The sequence below is a fragment of the Homarus americanus genome, unplaced genomic scaffold (genome assembly GCF_018991925.1).
Source record: "Homarus americanus isolate GMGI-L3 unplaced genomic scaffold, GMGI_Hamer_2.0 scaffold55713, whole genome shotgun sequence".
Lineage (NCBI taxonomy): Eukaryota > Metazoa > Arthropoda > Malacostraca > Decapoda > Nephropidae > Homarus > Homarus americanus.
Window position 1 is genome coordinate 15583 of NW_024757676.1, and position 6395 is coordinate 21977.

The 6395-nt window shown below is 41.7% G+C and overlaps 1 long non-coding RNA gene across 1 annotated transcript; it reads left to right on the top strand.

Annotated features, from left to right (window-relative positions):
* The first annotated feature begins 220 nt into the window (after positions 1-220).
* LOC121857612 lies at positions 221-545 on the top strand. Its single transcript, XR_006087245.1, has 3 exons — positions 221-254; positions 422-453; positions 488-545. It is a non-coding gene; the product is annotated as an uncharacterized LOC121857612 (long non-coding RNA).
* Positions 546-6395: the final 5850 nt, after the last annotated feature.

Below are 6395 nucleotides of genomic sequence, written 5' to 3' on the forward strand. Positions count from 1 at the left end.
GGTCTGCTGGGTTGGGTGTAGCAGAGAGGTGAGGTCTGCTGGGTTGGGTGTAGTAGAGGAGGTGAGGTCTGCTGGCAAGGGTGTAGCAGAGGTGAGGTCTGCTGGCAAGGTGTAACAGAGGAGGTGAGGTCTGCTGGCAACAGTGTAACAGAGGAGGTGAGGTCTGCTGAGGATGTAACAGGAGGTGAGGTCTGCTGGCAAAGGTGTAGCAGAGGAGTGAGGTCTGCTGGGTTGGATAGGGCAGGAGGAACAAGGTCTTAGCTAGGGGTATGTGTAATGGATGAAGGGTCTGCTAGCTAGAGGTGGTAATGGATGAAAGGGTCTGCTAGCTAGGGTATGGTAATGGATGAAGAGATCTGCTAGTTAGGGTATGGTAATGGATGAAAGGTCTGCTAAGCTAGGAATTATGGTAGTGGTGAAGGTCTGCTAGCTAGGGTATGGTAATGGATGAAGGTCTGCTAGCTAGGGTATTGGTAATGGATGAAAGAGGTCTGCTAGCTAGGGTATGGTAATGGATGAAGAGATCTGCTAGTTGGGGTATGGTAATGGATGAAAGGGTCTGCTAGCTAGGGTATGGTAGTGGTGAAGAGGTCTGCTAGCTAGGGCATGGTGATGGATGAAGAGGTCTGCTAGTAGGGTATGGTAATGGATGAAGGTCTGCTAGCTAGGGTGTGTGATGAAGAGATCTGCTAGTTAGGGTATGGTAATGGATGAAGATCTGCTAGTAGGGTATGGTAATGGATGAAGAGGTCTGCTATGGGGTATAGTAATGGATGAAAGGGTCTGCTAGCTAGGGTATGGTAATGGATGAAGATCTGCTTGGTTAGGGTATGGTGTGGATGAAGAGGTCTGCTAGCTAGGGGGTATGGTAATGGATGAAGAGGTCTGCTGGTTGGGAGTGTGGTAATGGATGAAGGTCTGCTAGCTTGGGGTATGGTGTGGATGAAGGTCTGTAGTTAGGGTATGGTGTGGATGAAGAGGATCTGCTGGCTAGGGTATGGTAATGGATGAAAGGGTCTGCTAGCTGGGGTATGGTAATGGATGAAAGATCTGCTAGTTAGGGTATGGTGTGGATGAAAGAGGTCTGCTAAGCTAGGGTATGGTGTGTGTGGATGAGGGTCTGTTAGCTGGGGTATGGTAATGTGGATGAAGGGTCTGCTAGCTGGGGTGTGGTAATGGATGGGGTCTGCTAGCTGGGGTATGGTAGTGGTGAGGTCTGCTGGCTAGGGGGTGTGGTGTGGATGAGGTCTGCTGGCTGGGGTGTGGTGTTGGATGAAGGTCTGCTGGTTAGGGATGGGATGAAGGGTCTGTAGCTGGGGTGTGGTGGTGGTGAAGAGGTCTTAGCTGGGGTATGGTAATGGATGAAGGGTCTGCTAGCTGGGGTATGAGTAATGGATGAAGGGTCTGCTAGCTAGGGTATGGTAGTGGTGAAGGGTCTGCTAAGCTAAGGCATGGTGTGGATGAAGAGGGTCTGCTAGCTAGGGGTGGTAATGGATGAAGAGATCTGCTAGTTAGGGTATGGTAATGGATGAAAGGAGTCCTGCTAACTAGGAGTATGGTAGTGGTGAAGGAGGTCTGCTAGCTAGGGTATAGTAATGGATGAAAGGTCTACTAGCTAGGGTATGGTAATGGATGAAGGGGTCTGCTAGCTAGGGTATGGTAGTGGGTGAAAGGTCTGCTAGCTAAGGCATGGTAATGGATGAAAGGTCTGCTAGCTAGGGTATAGTAATGGATGAAGAGTTCTACTAGTTGGAGTTGTGGTAATGGATGAAGAGATCTGCTAGGAGACATATAAAAAATGTGTGGCTAAGTAGAAATTCAGAAACGTGAAATGGGTGAGACAGGAGGACTGGTTATAGAAACGGGGGATGGGGAACATATCATCGATCACTGAAAGGTTTTGCAATGGCGGGGTTGGCAGAAGTATGGAGAGGAGTTATATACCATGAGGCAAGAGAGGGAGGGAAGTCTTGCTTTATTGGAGGGTTACAACACAAAAGGTAGCAAATGGTTGACAGGTTAATAAAGATCTTGGGGAAGAGGCTACGAGGCTATGTAATGGGTGGTTGGGCTTGAGATACATATGGTCAGTAAGTCAAACATGGAGGCTGTTTGAAGTTAATGTTAAAGGCAGAATCTCGTTGGGGTGTTGATGGTGAGATGAGATAAAATGAAGAAAGAAAAAGAAGAAGAAAGAGGTGATAAAATGGTAAGTAGAAGAGCTGGTTAAATCAGGTTCATTGCGGCTCTTAGATCTTGGGTTAGGTGAGGTTTGGTTGGGTTAGGGTAGGTTAGGGTGAGTTTGGTTGGGTTGGGTTGGGTTTAGTGAGGTTGGGTGGGGATTTGGGTTTGGGTTGGGACAATAAAACCAAGGCCTGGGACTGGGCTCCTGGGACCCATGAATGGTTTGTGAGAAAATAGAGTGGATCTTGGTCGTATCATAACCTGGATGCACAAAGAAGACTTTCTTGAAACCATTACGAAATCTGTAGAAAAAAGTAGAATTAATAGGAATGAGCGGAATGAGAAAGAGAGAGAGAGAGAGATTAATAGAATGGAATGGAAAAAAGTGGAAAATTGATAGAATGGTGAAAAAAAAAAATGACTTTATAATTAAAAAAGAAATGAGAATGAATGAAATGATTGAGAAAGAGAAGAATGTATGGATAAAGATGTGAAATGAAGTTACAAAAAATATATAAAAATAAATAACGGAGGAAATGAAAGACGGAATGAATGAAAAGAAAGACAGTGAGGGGAGTAGAGGAGAAAGAAAGAAATGAAATGAAAGAACAGAAGACAGAGTGAGTGAAGTGATAAACCGTTCAAGGAAATAGAAGAAATAAAGTGATAAAAAGAAGGAAACAATGGGAAATAAAATAAACAGATAAACATAGACAAATTATAACAAATGATAGAAGAATGGGAGAAAGATGGACTGAAATAACGTAGAAAAGAATGAAATGTTGCATAGATGAATGAAAAGAGATAAAGTATAGAATGAAGGAGAAAGGGGGAGAAATAAGAAAGAATAAACCAGAGAAATGAATAAATAATAAAGGAGTTTTATATGAGAAAACAATAAAATAAAATAATAAGAATAAAAACGAAAGAATGAAAGAAGAAAAGAGTAAATGAGACACAAGCATAAGCTGATAATAAATGAGTATAGAGGACGAATAAATGAAGGAATAAGATGAAATTAGAATAAAACAGAGGGGGAATAAGCCCAGAGATACCAATAATTCTCGGTCAAGCAAAAAGCGTATTAATAAAACACTGGAATGTTTAAATGCATAACACAACCTAAAAGAGATGAACAAAAATAATAATAAGTTAGATACATACAAAAAATATCACGTAAATATTACTGAAAACTTAAATAAAAATCAAAGAACTTAAAAAAAAAAAAAAAAAAAATAATAATAATAATAATAATAATAATAATAATAACAAATCACAAGACATATAAAGCGAATGAGAAGAAACAATGGAAAGCGAGAATAATACACTGCAGAAGCTTAAGACATGCATAACACACAAACAGACATAGAGTGTGTTAATTCAGCCATATACGATGTTCTCTTTAATTACACGAAAACAAAAAAAATTATGTATCATGAGAATAATCTTAGGAAATCAGTAGTCATGTGTATTGAGCCAGAAATGATATTCTTTATAGAGAATATGTCTTTGTTGGGCACTGAGAGACGTGAGAGATGAGAGATTTATGTCTCTTATTGTGAGACATATTCCTCTTACCTCTACACATATACAACTGCATACACACACACACATAACATGAACACACATAACATGAACACACATAACATGAACACACATAATATAAACACACATAACATGAACACACATAACACACATAACATGAACACACATAACATGAACACACATAACATGAACACACATAATATAAACACACATAACATGAACACACATAACATGAACACACATAACATGAACACACATAACATGAACACTTAGGAAACATAACACTAATAATATCAAAGGAACTGTGTTTGGGGGGGGGGTTTAGGAGTGGACAGTTTAACAGTTTATTATTATATATAGAATAAACGTGAGAAGAAATAGTATTTGAAGTACATCAGGGTTTGAAGTCAGGGTACTGTATGTATGAGATATTCTAAGAATAATATGGAGATACAGGTGTGTGTGTATCATTTGTGAAGTGTTGTGTAGGTGTTGTTGTTTTGTGATTGGTATATGTTTGATTGAATTTTGTGATTTTTTTTTTTTTTACTTTGTTCTCGTGAAATTTTTTATAGTCATATTATTTCTGGTATAAGGAATATGATGATATTTTATCACACACACACACACACACACACACACACACACACACACACACACACACACACACACACACACACACACACATAGCTACTAATATCATCGTTTCCTCTTCTTCCACTAATTATCCTATATTTACCTTTCGTCCACATCTTTTAAATCATCCTTCTTCCTTCAACTCCTCTTTATTTTCCTTCTTTCCTTTCTTCCTTCCTTCTTTTCCCTTTCTTCTTTCCTTCTTTCCTTCTTCCTTCCTTCCTTTCTTCCTTCTTTCTTTCTTTCCTTCTTTCCTTTCTTCTTTCCTTCTTTCCTTTCTTCTTTCCTTCTTTCCTTTCTTCTTTCCTTCTTTCCTTTCTTCCTTCCTTCTTTCCTTCCTTCCTTCCTCCATTCTCTTATTTTCTTGTTTCCTGTTTTGTTTGGTTTTGTCAATTTCCCTTTTTTTTCGATATTTTTCCTTTATTTTGTTTCTTTTTCCTGATTTGTCTCTACAATTTCTATTAATTTCCTCATTCTTATTTATCGCTCCGTTTATTTTCCGTCTTTTATTTCCTATTTTCGCTTCTTATTCTGTTTTCATTTGTTTTGTTTTCTCTTGTTTATCCTACATTATTTTTCTCTTCTCTTCTTCTTTATTTTACTTGATTTTCTTATCCATTTTTCATCCATGTTATCCTTTATCCATTATCCTTCTTCTGCTTCCTGCTTCTTCACTTCCTCCTCTTCATCTTCTTCTTCCTCTTCTTATTCCTCCTCCTCCTCTTCTTATCCCTCCTCCTCTTTCTCCTCTTCTTCTTGATGTCATTAACGTTTCAGCACTTCCTTTATCCACATGCTTCCATCTTTTCCTTCTTCTTTCATCCTTTCATTCTTCCTTTGTCGTCTTCTTTCTCTTCCTTTATACCTTCTCAAAGTCTCTCTCTCTCTCTCTCTCTCTCTCTCTCTCCACCCCTCATCCTCCACCCCTCGTCCTCCACCCCTCGTCTTCCACCTCGTCGTCCTCCACCTCGTCCTCCACCCCTCGTCCTCCACCCCTCATCCCCTCCACCCTCATCCTCCCCCTACATCCTCCACCCCTCGTCCTTCCCCTCGTCCTCACCCCCTCATGCTCCACCCCTCATCCTCCCACCTCATCCTCCACCCCTCGTCCTCCACCCCTCATCCTCACCCCTCGTCCTTCACCCCCTCGTCCTCCCACCCCTCAATCCTCCACCCCTCGTCCTCCACCCCTCATCCTCCACCCCTCATCCTCCCTCATCCTCCACCCCCCTCACGTCTTCACCCCTCATCCTCCCCCTCATCCTCCCACCCTCATCCTCCACCCCTCATCTTCCTCCACCCCTGTCCCTCCACCCTCGTCCTCACCTCATCCTCCCTCGTCCCTCCACCCCTCATCCTCCACCCCTCGTCCCTTCACCCTCGTCCTCCCCTCGTCCTCACCCTCGTCCTCCACCCTCGTCCTCCACCCTCGTCCTCCACCCTCGTCCATGCCTCGTCCTCCACCCCTCGTCCTTCACCCCTCGTCCTCCACCCCTCGTCCTCCACCCCTCGCCCTCCACTCCTACCCTAACACTTGAAACACTCTGGACATCTTCCCAGTGTCACCATAGCTATTTTAACATATTTAACACCAACAATTCAATCACTGGGACGATCTTCTTCAAACCTAACCTAACCTAACCTAACCTAACCTAACTTGCAGTATTCCTTCCATATACAGAATCAAAGTCTTTCTATTAAAAAAATTTCACATCAATCTTACGTCAACCTCAATTTCCATCCAAATTCCTCACACTATATTTATTTTATTTTTTTTCATCACATTGTCACATCTTATTCGTCATTTTTCCATTCCTGTCAATTCTTTATCACATTCTCCACCAACCACCATATTCGGTACATCACTCCAGACGTCGAAGTTATGGCGAAAAACAGTCGTCTGAAAATTTTGGAGAGGAAAAATGTCATAATCTTGGCAGCTGTGTGGTGGTGGTGGTGGTGGTGGTTCACAGAAAACTATATTACATGTGAAGGGAAACTTATACTGAAGAGAGAGAGAGAGAGAGAGA